The sequence below is a fragment of the Vicugna pacos genome, chromosome 13 (assembly GCF_048564905.1).
Source record: "Vicugna pacos chromosome 13, VicPac4, whole genome shotgun sequence".
Taxonomy (NCBI): Eukaryota; Metazoa; Chordata; class Mammalia; order Artiodactyla; family Camelidae; genus Vicugna; species Vicugna pacos.
The window spans coordinates 39,725,812-39,738,971 of record NC_132999.1 but is presented as its reverse complement, the minus strand read 5'-3'; the positions used below and the strand labels follow the sequence as shown (position 1 = coordinate 39,738,971).

General features: G+C 42.3%; 2 protein-coding genes across 6 annotated transcripts in view; one reads left to right on the top strand and one right to left on the bottom strand.

Annotated features, from left to right (window-relative positions):
* AKIRIN1 (akirin 1) overlaps positions 1 to 13,160 on the top strand; it is a 90,660-nt gene that overhangs the window by 34,375 nt on the left and 43,125 nt on the right. The gene's annotated exons all lie outside the window — the stretch shown is intronic.
* RHBDL2 (rhomboid like 2) overlaps positions 1 to 13,160 on the bottom strand; it is a 72,440-nt gene that overhangs the window by 26,863 nt on the left and 32,417 nt on the right. Inside the window, exon 2 of one of the 5 annotated variants that reach the window (XM_031684071.2) lies at positions 2,768 to 2,842. The exons of 3 other annotated variants lie outside the window; for them this stretch is intronic. The gene's annotated coding sequence lies outside the window, so the exon portion shown is untranslated. Of the gene's footprint in view, positions 1 to 2,767; positions 2,843 to 7,460; positions 7,482 to 13,160 lie in introns of those variants that run through there. One more of the 5 variants, XM_072974722.1, reaches the window with a different exon arrangement.

Sequence of the window (13,160 nt, the reverse complement as noted above, 5' to 3'; positions counted from 1 at the left end):
TCCTTTCCCTTCTTAGTTTCATCTTGCTTTTACTCCCAGGCCAAACACATCTCTGGCTTCTGATTCAGAATCAAAAATTATTTACTGGGCATCTACTGTGTATCAGGTACTATGCTAGGAGCCCCATTAAAAAATTCACTTCCCATCTGAAAAATATATATGAATGTATATAACTGAATCACTTTGCTGTACACCTGAAACTAACACAACATTTTAAATTAACTATACTATATTTTTTTAATGGTTAAAAAAAGAAAAAATTTACTTCCCATTCCCCCCTGCAAAAAAAATTTAAATCCACATCTTTACTTCCTAAATTATCAGTGTTCTATTTAAAATGCCACAACTACTCATTCTGTAGCACATTTGAGTTAAGAAGGCCATTCCCCAACCTAAATGTCCATCAACAGATGACTGGATAAAGAAGTTGTGGTATATTTATACAATGGAATACTATTCAGCCATAAAAAAGAATAAAATAATGCCATTTGCAGCAACATGGATGGAGCTGGAGTTTGTCATTCTAAGTGAAGTAAGCCAGAAAGAGAAAGAAAAATACCATATGATATCACTTATATGTGGAATCAAAAAAAAAAGGCACAAATGAACTTATTTACAAAACAGAAACAGACTCACAGACATAGAAAAAAACCTCATAGTTACCAGGAGGGAAGGAGGTGGGAAGAGATAAAGTGTGAGTTCAACATTTGCAGATACTAACTACTATATATAAAAGATAAACAAGTTTCTTCCATATAGCACAGGGAACTATATTCAATATGTTGTGGCAACCTATAATGAAAAAGAATATGAAAAGGAATATATATGTATATGTATGACTGAAACATTATGCTGTACACCAGAAATTGACACAACACTGTAAACTGACTATAGTTCAATTGAAAAAAAAAAAAAAGCCATTCCTACTGGTTCTCCAGGTACAACATCAGCACACTTGCTGAAACACATCTTCCCAACAACTCCCTGACATCTGGAACTCTTGCCTGAGTTCCTACTAACTTCCAGATCCTGTATTCCCTTGAACTCAATCCTCAACATCCAATCATTCAAGCATTTATTCAACAAATATCTGTTGAACACCTACTATAAATGGAATCATAAAACTTGTGACCTTTTGAGTCTGGCTTCTTTCACTTAGCAAACGTCTTCAAAGTTCATCCATGTTGTAGCAGGTGTCAGTATATCATCCCTTTTAATGGCTGAATAATATTGCATTGTATAGATAGGTATATAAACAAAACCACATTATTTATTCATCTGTAGAAGGACACCTTTTGGTTACTGTGAATAAAGCTGCTATAAACATCCCCATACAACTTTTTATTTGAAAACCTGTTTTCAGTGCTTTTGGGTATATACTTAAGAGTGGAATTGCTGGTTCACATGGTAATTCTATGTTTAACTTATTGGAAAACCTTCAGATTCCATTTTAAAATCTGGATTTTTTTTTTAAGGCATGAGTTTACTTAAGGTTACTTTACAGCTGATGTGTTGTAGAGCTGTGTTTAATCCCAGGCATCTGGGTCTATGGGGATAATGAGAGCACTGACCTCATAGCATTGGTGGGAAGATTATTTGCAATAATGGATGTAAAGCACTTAGAACAGTATCTGGCACATAGTAAACACTCCACAACTATTAGGTATTATTGGCTATGGATGGATGAGTTGGTGTGAGGATGGATGGATAGATGGAAGGGATGGGGCTGAGTCTGGGGTCTGTTTTCACACTGCAAGTTACTAGGAATCATGTCAAATTCAATTTATTTTCAAATGTATTTCATTAGGCAAGGTTCCACATTACAAGAGGTCTTATTCAATAAATTTAGGGAAGAAGAGAATTCTCCTTTCATTGCTTCCCCAGTAACTTTTCTGAAAATAAAGCCTTCTTCCCTGTCCCCTAAATCTTCCACCTCCCAGAGTCAGACATTAAGTCTTTAGACATAACCATTTTATTAATCTTCCTTGAAAATTGATGACTATTTCTAGTTTTTGTCATGTCTCATGAATGGCAAAACAGAGTGTGGATTTAAGATCAGCAGCTCTTAAACACAAATATTAAATTATTTTAAAAATATGTTCAATTAGGAGTGATTAACATTGTGTTAATAAGCCCTATTGTAAATTTAAATATCACACATGGTCATTTTATGAGAAAACGAAATTCTGCATTGTTAATAATACAACTTTCTATCCATAAAAGGAGCTAGAAAAAAAGATTACACTTCTCCCCAATTTTTCTTTTTTTCCAGATTTAAAAACTTCAAGAAATTTTCCAGCTTCAAGTTCATCATTTTTGATACTTTGGTGAAATATATTTCCTGTGCTGCAGATATCTGACCCATTCACTTTAGCCAAGACTCACTTTGTCTGTGTGCTTCCTCGGCACATACAGTAAAGGAATGTGACATGTAGTTCTACCTACTGTAGATTCTAGAAACTGATGACCATGTCGGTAGTGAGTGCACAGTTTTGTTTTTTACCCCTCTCCTCAGTCACTCTCAACACTCTGATGTCCGGACCTGTCTGTGTGCCCTGGTCCTTGAGAACAGAGGCCTCTCTGATTCATCTCATCTTCAACACCTAGTGCTTGATGCTCACAGGTGCTGCTTCCACACTGACATTCCCCATTCCTCCCACTCCTGTTTATCCTCTGCTCCCACACCTGGATGTCTGAGCACAGTGCACCACCTTGAAAACACTACTGACCAGACTGGCAACAATGAAAAAGACTGTTCTATACTTACAAGTCTGTGTGGAAATGCGTGCAGCTTACAAGGTGTAAATTGATGCAGCCTTTTTGGAAGGCATTTGGGCAGTATCTATAAAACATGAAACACATATGTCTTTCAACAGAACCATCCTACTTCTAGAAATCTATCCTACATACGTATTTGAGCAAGCACACAAGGCTATATTTCAAAGACGTTCTGTGCAGAACTACTTACAGTAGTGCAAAATTACAAAGAAACTGAGAGTATTTGAATCAGGTTGTTGGATTTTCTGAATAGTTCTGCCTCCTGGGTGGTTCTTCCTTCCTCAGTACTCAGATCTGCTCACCAGCACTTCTGCTCCTGGGTTCAAGGTGTCCCTCCCTAGGGCCTTGCAAGACAAGTCTAACCTAAGGTCATTCACTAATTGTGTGAGTGTGGCCTGTACACTCCCTGGGCTCTATAAGTCAAAACTGGGACAGGGTATCCGAAAGCACACTTTAGATGACCAGAATTTTGGGAGGCCCAGCTGAATAGAGCGAGAGTCTCAAAACTAATCAGCAATGATTGTAACACATTACAGTCATGCAGAGACACGAAAGCATCCAGTTATCAAATGATTTACTGGGTCACTCGCATCCCAGTGTTACTCACTGAGTGCATTGTTTACCACACTGACTACGCTTTCTTACTCGTTAAGCAAAGATCATGCAGGTTTCTTGAGATTTCCTTAATGTTGTCTTGATGCTATGCCTCACCTCCTACCTCTTATCTGCAGCAAGTGACTGCCAACTCTGTGTCGAAATCACACACACATACACACACTCAGATCAAAACTGGGTGGCACTGCTGTGACGTGTTCCCATCCTACCCTCAGGGAACAAGTCGGGGAGATTGTTAAAAAGAATAGAAGAATGGAAAGACTCTCGTGGAGATGTTCCGACTGCACACCAAGAATCAAAGACCTTCCCTCCACAGTGAACAATTATTCTTAAGAAGAGGAAACGTGGAAAGAACTTTCCTATTTCCTGACCTGACCTGGTATAAGCATTGCTTATGTTATGAATCATGGAGCCAGTATGCTGGCCAAGGATTGGAAAGGGCAGGGCTGTACTCATTTACCCAGAGCAGTCATCTGTCTTTTAAAAAGAAATCTGTAGAAAGATTTCCATAAGGAGATTTACACAGGAGACCTTTGACACTGACTGGCAAAGGATTTTTTTCCGAAGATCTCCTTCACTGTATATCACAAAGTGTCTCCCCAAGTTATGTTATAAATTATAGCCAGAAAATGTTAAGTGATTCCATCTCAGACCCTAAAGGATTCTATAAATGCAGCAGTAAAGTTCTTTATAAAGTTTGTTGTCTGAGGAGTATTAACTACGCTTAACACTTTGCACCCGAGGTCCCAAAGAAGAGAAGAAAAAGAAAATTTGGTTAGTTAGCTGGGCCTCTTTTCATCTTTCAGTAAAGTTTCATGTCTCTCGAAGAGCCATGTCTGAACTGGCTAAAGAACACAGTAAAACCACTTGCCAAAGCACTTTTCCTATGGAAGATCTCTTGAGATCACAGAGCCTAAACACCACTGAACTTGACATTCCATGACAGTTTATCAAAAACTTCTATTTGTGGCAACCAAAAAAAAAAAGTCACTTTCGCAGGCCTCTTCACTTTCTTTTCATTTCCAACGCTGGCGCTATCAAGTGATTTTTTTTTTAATGAGTTTTCTACTCCTCCAACAAGAAACAAGGATTTCAGTCACTGCATGCACGTTACACAAAGGCAATAACTAGTGAGAATAGTGAAGTCACATGAGATGCCAAAGTGGAAGGGAGGCCTGCTCACTCACAAGTAAATGACGGGTAAGCAAGGCCAGTCATTCGATTTACATTCATTTCCAGCAGGCCTTTGAGGGTAGCTAATGCTACAAAAACTGTAAGTGTTGAATCTGCAAATGTCAAGGACTTCCAGAGTATTATTTTGAGAATACTTATGTAACGGTCATCTGTCCATTTCTCAGCAAGTCCCCCATCTCATGAATGAGTGGGGAGCAGGGACCACTTCCCAGTATAAAAGCTAAAAATGCCCAATGCGCACCTTTCCAGGTCTCTAGGCAGCTAGGGCTCACCTACCCAGGCTTGAACAGTCAGCTGCATTTGCTTACAATTTTTGAGACTAGAGCTAGGGGTGGGGAAGATTCTTTAAGGTGGTACACCTTAAAGTGGTAGCAGCAGTATCCGGTGTCCAGCCTTGCCCCTGGAGTCAGAGTGGCCCCCAGCCTCCAATGCCAGCTGTGTCTCTGATGCAGGTTGTAGCAATGAGCATAGAGCAGTGCAATGGGTCTGTGGTCACCCACCTGGCTCTGTGATGTGATTTTGGTATGGTTCTAGGTGCCTGGTCTCCCTTTGTTTCTGCTTATTTCCCGACTTTGTTTCTGCAGCCTTCCAGTGATTGTGTAATCTACTATGATCTAGCGATATACTAGGAAATATGTATTTGGTCTTCCTACCCAGTTCCTGGCACAGAGCTCCTAAACCTTTGGAATTTCCTGAGTGATAGGAGTGAGCTGAGTATCTTTTGTTATTCATAATAAGCCTCTTTCAACCACACCTGAGTTTATGCTAATGAAATGACTCTTGGAGGATAGAGAGGGATTGCCAGAGAAAAAACCATAGAACTTTCGGCCCCCACCTCTAAGAAGGGGAGAAGAGCTAGAGGTTGACCAGAGGTCAGTAATTTAATCAATCATGCCTATGTAATGGAACTTCCATAAAAACCCTAAATAGATGACTTTGGAGAGTTTCCAGGTTGGTGAACAGATCAAGGAGCTGGGAGGGTCATGCACCCAGCTGGCCCCATGCATCTCCTCCATGTGGCAGTTCCCGAGTTATAACCTTTATAATAAACTGGTAATAGTAGGTAAAGCCCTCCCCTGAGTTCTGCCACCTGTTCTGGCAAATTATGGAAGCTGAGGAAGGGGGTGGGTCATGGAAACCTCCAAATTATCACCCATCGGTCAGAAGCACTGGAAGCCCAGGCCTGCAATTGGCATCCGAAGTAGGGAGCAGTCTTGTGCGACTGAGCCCTTAAGTTGTAGGGTAGCTAATGTCAGAATTGCTGTGTGGAAAACCCACAATTTGGTGTCAGAAGTGTGAGTAGGATTAGAGAAATACTTGTTTGTTTTTTTTAATCTTATGACTCAGTGCGCTTTCAACAACATCAACTTACTGGTGTAATCAGCTAGAATCCATTTCTGTCCTTTGCAACCAAGAACCTAACTAATACACCTGAATAACCAGAAATTCTTTTTAATTCTATCAGGGTTCTTCCTGTGGCAAGTTAAACACATTTCTTGTTCTGTGTTTGGGAGACCTAGTGTAAGGAGAGCATAGAGCTAGGATATCCTTTTTTGGTCTTGGCTCTGCCACTTCCTGGCTGTGTGAGCTGGAGTGAGTCCCCTCCCAGCTCTGAGCCACAGTTCTTTCATCTGCACAGTGGACACTCTGCCTTTGACCAGTGGTTCCCCAAACTGGTTATGCCTTAGAATTCCCTCAGTCATTTGTTTCTCAACATTTGTTTCAAACAGATTCCTGGGCCCTACTCCTAAAGAAACGAATTTAATAGACTTAGTACATTTCTGCCAATTGTACCAGTAAAGTGGAGGCAGCAGCACCTTTGAGAACCATAAACTAAGGCTCTCCAGTGTCCCCTTCAGTCTCTGTGATCTTCCATTGCAAGGCAGACCCTGTTTCATTGCTGTATTCCAAGTGCCCAGAAAGTTCCTGGTGCTCAGAAAATACTTGTATCTGAGTAAAAGGTAAAAAACCCTCTGCCACTCTTCCATAAATCTAAAATTATTCCAAAATAAGAAATTTACTTAAAAGAATACTGGAAGGAAGGGAGGAAGGAGAAAGGGATTCCAGGTACATCATATAACTAAGAATTTAATATCACTTTATGTTGAAAAGCACCTCCCACCCTTTTCCTCTGCACATTCACCCCCTCCACTGTCATTGTGCCATCACTGAGCTGTCAGAGAAGACCTGTGGAGCCATGATGCCATAATGCTTACAAAAGGGCCTGCCACCTTCTTTGAGGAGCACCATTCCTCATGCTTGGCCATGTGAAGACCCAAGTTCTACCCACCTCAATATCTTACAGAATTATTGTACAAATCAAATGAAAGTAAGACTTGCCATAAAAGAGAGCAGTTACCGTGTGCCAGGTTCTATGCTAAACACTTCATGAGCATTCTCTTCATTATTTCTTATAACCGTGTAAGGTGGGATAATAACGTTCCCGTTTTATGGATATGGAAACTCAGACTTCCAGAGTAACTTGCTCAAGGTCATACAGCTGGTGAGGGGAGGGCTGGGACAGGAGCCTTGGGAGGCATCTGACTCCAAAGACCCCGTGTGTACTTCTGCCCTGTGATTTCTACAGACCAAGTGTTGAAGAAGTGGATGTATTTATTTTGATTATTTTCATCCCGTCCTTCCCTATACCCTAACCTCCTCTTCTTCCTGCAGCTCCCCAAACATACCCAGACTAGACCCTGGGAGTTCCCAGGTGGGGGCTATCGAAGAATCAGCAGGTCACCAGCCCTGAGGATGGGGCTGGGAATCCCCACCAGTCCCGTTACTGCCACAGGGAGTCAAGATGGAAACAGACATTCAGGAAAGGAAAAGAATTTGCTTCTCTGAGAACCCGAGGACGAAGTCAGGCTCACCTTCCCTTCGTCACCTCACCCAGGAGAGCACTGCCAAGGCCACCAAGGTTAGGGCAACTCCTCTTTGGCAGAAGAGGCTTTGGATCATTAGCTTGTGCTGCTTTCCTAGCTGCATGCAAACAAGTAGGCTTCAAATATCTGAATTGTTTTTTTTAAACAGCTGGCCCCACCCATTCGTTGGTACCAGGCAGGCCCTTGCAGAGGCCGAGTCCAGCCTTGATGTGGCCGGGCTGCCCAGCAGCCTGGGCGGCAGGCTGTGTGGGGTGTACCCTACTGCAACCCAGCTGGGCCTGGTGGGGAGGCTTTTGGTGGTGTTGCTAGGCAACCTGGGTAATTGGAGAGGCCGTGGATTGGGCTTCTGGGCCACAGAGACTAATAGCCTCCTTCATCACACTGCAAACCATCATTATGCCCCATTCCAGAGGTTTGCAGCAATCTCTCTGTGGTTTTAGCCTGAAAGCGTGCTTTTTTAGCTACAGAAATTAAGAACCAACTTTTCAATATTATGGGCTTGTGGCTGGGGTTGTTTTCGTTTTGCTCCATCTCTGGGGATACACTTGAAATCAACAAGCAAAAGATTTTAAAACAAAAAAACAAAAAAAATTCCTTCACAAACCCCCTTTTCCAAAAGTTTTCCTTTCTCCTGAAGCAAAGCAATTACTCAATTGTGAGGGCAGCTAAGGTAGGGACACTGCTTCCTGAGGTCTCTGTATGCCCATTGCATGTTAAAAGCTTCTTCCTTGGATTCCAGCTCTGGCTGTGGTGCAGGGCAGGGGGACCAGGGCCTTGGCCACGTAAAAGTCCTCTCAGCAGAATAATTTCTTTGTGTCTTTCCTATTTGAAGACAAACAGGATAGCCCCCTTCCCCGTCTACAGAATCATTTTCACTTGTATGATTTGGATGAGTCCTCCCCAGTTGCCCTAGGAAGAAGATCCCATTTTTAGTCCCATTTTACAGATGAACGACTAAGGCAAAAAGAGGCACTCGTGACTGCACACCTAGTACAATCCCGTTCTTCTGTGGCTAGATCCTGGGCCACTCTACTATACTATACTGCCTTCCCACAGAGCTATTTAAGATATTACGTATATTTTTGTACCCTATTATAATATGAATAGTAGAAGTAATAATACACACTGGTGGAGAGACACAAAAACTTCATCCTGTATCTCCTACTATCCTCACCACATCATCCTTGATGATTGTGCCTCATGTACACTAAGGAAAACAGTCTGGGAGAATTCCCAAAGACCATCACACTATTTAACTAGGTTAACAGACCTAGCACACCAGAGCACAGGGCTGAAGGAAAACTCTGGCCCTCCTTAATTCAAGGGGTTGGCTCAGTGTGATAGCATTATGATACTATTTTCAGTTCCTTCAGGAAGAAGGCAGAATCTTTGCTTTCATTAGATATTTGTAGGTATTTTTCAAAAAGGCTTTCACTGCCTCATCTATAATGTTTCTTAAACAATGGTGCATTGTCAATGACCAACTGTGTTGACTGGTATGGGACTAGGATTTCTTGGGATATGGGAGTTAGGGTGCTAAAATCAGGGCCGCTCTGAGCAAACTGAGGACAGTTGGTCACCCTATCATAGACCACCTGCGTCAGAATCATCCAGGGTGTGTTGGGGGTGGTACAGTTTCGTGGTAGAGTGCATGCTTAGCATACACGAGATCCTGGGTTCAGTCCCCAGCACCTCCATTTAAAATTAATTAATTAATTAATTAGCTTAGGGAAAAACCTATTTAAAAAAAAAATCATCTGGAGAAGTCAAGTGAAGATGGCTGGTTCTAATCCTAAAACAGTGGCTCTTAATCCTGGCTACACATCTGGATTGTCTGAGGAGATTATAAAGCAGTGTTGTTGTTTGAGCTCACCCCATCAATGGAATTAGAGCCTCTGGAGCTAGGGCCTGGGCACTGGTATTTTTTAATGTGCAGCCAAAACTATAACCTCTTGCTCTAGAGATTTGGATTCTGGGCTGGGGTCTTGCCCAGGAATCTGCATGTCTCTTTGAGAGCTCCCCAGGGGATTTTTATGTACACTGCAGTCTGGTAACTACTGAATTCTTATGTGATGTGTGAATTCACTGGACAAGCATTCCCTGAATGCCTTGTATATGTTAGGCTGTGGAAACATGAAGGACGAAACAAAAATAAAACCACTTCCTGTTCCCCAGGCCCTTCCTATTCAGGGGGAATAAAGATCTATAAATTGTTCCAACACAGTGAACAGTAATCCCCCCTTATCCACAAGGGATCTGGTCCAGGACCCCCAGAGGACGCTTGAAACTGTGGATAGTACCAAATCCTGTATATACTATGTTTTTCGTATACATACATACTTGTGATGAAAGTTTAGTTTGTAAATTAGGCACACAATAAGACATTAACAACAATAACTAATAATAAAATAGAACAATTTTAGAATAGAACAAATTTAGAACAATAGAATAAAACAGAACAATTATAACAATACTGTAAAAAAAAAGTTATGTGAATGTGGTCTCTCTCTCTCTCCAAATATCTTACTGTACAAACTTAATACCTTTTCCATCTTAACTAAGCACGTATCACACACTGTGGCTATAACTTTTGCAACTTGAGGTGTGACAGAAAAACTAGCACAAATTTCTTTTTCCTCCACAATTTCAGAAAAAATTTGTTTTTTACTGTAGATCTTAGCAACTTCAGCATTTGATTTTTTTTTTTCTTTCCTTATTAAGTCAAGATTTTCACCTTTTCACGTAAAGGAAGCACTTAGGGCTTTTCTTTGGCATATCCAAAAGGCCAGCATCACTCCTCTTGTGCTCTGGGATCATTATTAAGTAAAATAAGGGTGACTTGAACACAAGTGCTGTGATACCACGACTGATAGCTGGACTGCTAGGTGACTAAGGGGGCAAGACACACTGGACAAAGGGATGAGTCACATCTCAGAAGGGACACAGCAGGACAGCTCAAGATTTTATCACGCTACTTAGAACGGCACACAAGTTAAAACTTGTGAATTGTTCATTTCTGGAATTTCCCATTTAATATTTTTCAGGCCAAGGTTGACCTCAGGTAACTGAAACTGGGGAAAACAAAGCCACAGATAAGGAAGGGGGACTACAGTACTGTGGTTTAGACTTTAAAGTGGGTCAGCATCATCAGGGAAGTTATAGTTATTCACTTCCCAGAGGCCTGGTGCAGTAGATTTAAGACTGAGTTTATTATTTGCCATTCTCCCCACTAAAAGGTGGGTTTATTTCCCCTCTCCTTGAATCTGGGCCAGCCCTGTGACTGCTTTTGATTGATAATACACAGTAGAATTAGTGCTGGAAACCTCCCAAAGCCAGGCATGCAGGGAGCTGCCGCCCCACATTTTTTCCTCTTGGAATGCTCCCTCTTTGAAGCCTGACACCATACAAGAAGGTGGACCTACCCCGAGGCCACCATGATATGAGGAAGCCCGAGCTACTCACATGGAGAGAGGCCATGTGGAGGAGGGCCCAGGTGGCAGATCTATGAGTGATGCCTTCTTGGACCTTCCAGCCCAGCTCATCCACGAACTAAATACAGCCAAGTGAATGATCCCAGCTGACACTACATCACTACACACAGCAGGACTGCTCCACTGAATTCTGCCCAAGTTCCAGGCCCAGTGAATCATGACAAGTGAATACGGCGGTGGTTGTACATACAACGTTTTACGCTGATTTGTTATACAGCAATAGTTACTAACACATCAGAACTAGAAGACAACATGACATCCCAGACCCTTCGGCCTTCCTAGTAACATGGTTCACCTTCCTGTCCCTCAGCAGAGTCGACTGCAGATGTTTCACCTGAAGTAGCCTCCCAGTTAGTCTCCATCTCTGTTGGCGCTCCTACCTGCTCTCCAAAGCCAGACAAAACACAGCCATAAATCAGAGTACATCGACTCTCTGCTCAAGATCCTTCAGCAGCTTCCCGTTGCCTTCGAGATCAACTCAGGACCCTTGCCACGGCTGAGAAGTCCTGTGTGACCTAGCTCCTGCCTTCTTTGTAGAATTCTACCACTCTCTCCCAACATCTCTGCTGCAACGACGGGGCCTTCTTTCCGTCTCAGGTACACACCAAGCACTCTCCGGCCTTGGGGTCTTTGCACCTGCTGCTCCCTCTACCTAACGCTTTCTCCTCTGCCCCACCCCCCAAACCCAACACGTGCACTCAAGGCTAGCTCCCTTATAACAGCACCTCCCTAGGAAGCCTTTTCTGGCCTCCCTGAAGCTTTCAGCCCACTCTCTGCCCACCCCACACACACCGTCACGCCCCCTGCTTACTCACTTTCAGCACTTACCACTGTGTAAAAATGTCTGATTTGTTTACTTGTTGTCTGTCTCTTTCAACTACCATATAAGCTCCAGGAAAGTAGGAAAGGTTTCTTTTCTACTCCATCGAAAGGTGCTTACTAAGTGTTTGCTGAATAAACCATCAAGTGAGTAGAAGAAGGAAGGAAGGAGGAAGTTTGGAGTCATAGAAAGAGCAATGAAATTACCACACTCAGAAGACCCTGGTTCTTGCTCCAACTCTGCCCCTGCTTACCTGCGGGCAAGCCACCTGACCTAAGCTGGTCAGGATGCTCGTCCCCACGATGCTGCATGTGGCCAGTGATGCTACGTACACCATACACCTGTAGTCTGCATCTCTATTGCTCATGGATCCCCATAAGAATTTTGGAAAAGCTACATCTCTCTCACTTTTAAGTTAATACCTGAAATTATGTTTCACAAGTGAAAATCGATTCCAAGACAGAATTTCCTGGCATAGTTTTCATTAGCAACAGGCTTTAGATATATTTTCATCCAAACCTTGGAGCTACAGATTTAGCTTGTTTAGTTTATGGAACACGTCTACCATATAATCCAATTGTCAAAACTAGTCCTCTCTGTCAAACCAATCAACCAAACCAGAATAATTTCCTGTCCAGAAGAAAGTCCACCTTCATTTTTTACCCCTTGTTGTCTTTAATTAAGTAATTAATTTTTATTACAGTATAGTTGATTTATAATATTATATTAGTTTCAGGTGTACAACACAGTGGTTCAATATTTTTGTAGATCATACTCCATGTATAGTTATTATAAAATATTGGCTATATTCTCTGTGCTTTACAATCTATCCTTGTGGCTTATTTATTTTATACAGAGTACTTTGTACCCCTTAATCTCCGGCCCCTATCTTGTCCCCCTCCCTTTCCCTTTCCCCCTGATAACCACTAGTTTCAGCCCCTAAGCAGTTCCAACCCCTGCCCTCCACTAGGCTTTTCACAAGCATCTCCCTCTGCCAGAGGATCTTCCCTCCCCAGGTGGTTCTCCTGGAGAAGTCCTAACAACCCCTTCAAGATTCTGTCCTAACACCTCCTCTGCAAAGCCTTTTTGAGCATCTACAGTGTGCCTGTCATCATGCGAGGCACGGGATACAGTGGCGAACAAAGCAGACATGGTAGAATTAAATGCCCTTTTTAGTCCCCTCAGCAACCTCGGCTCCTGCCTAGGGTACCACTGTTTTCTTTATATCATCACCGTCTCCTCCACAAGGCAGTGAAAACCCTGAAGCTAGAACTTCTGTTTTATTCATCTTTGAATCCCTATTATGGAACCCATAGAATGCATCAGTTAATGTTTATTGGATCATTTACTCACAAAGGATTTATCGAACAGTCTCAG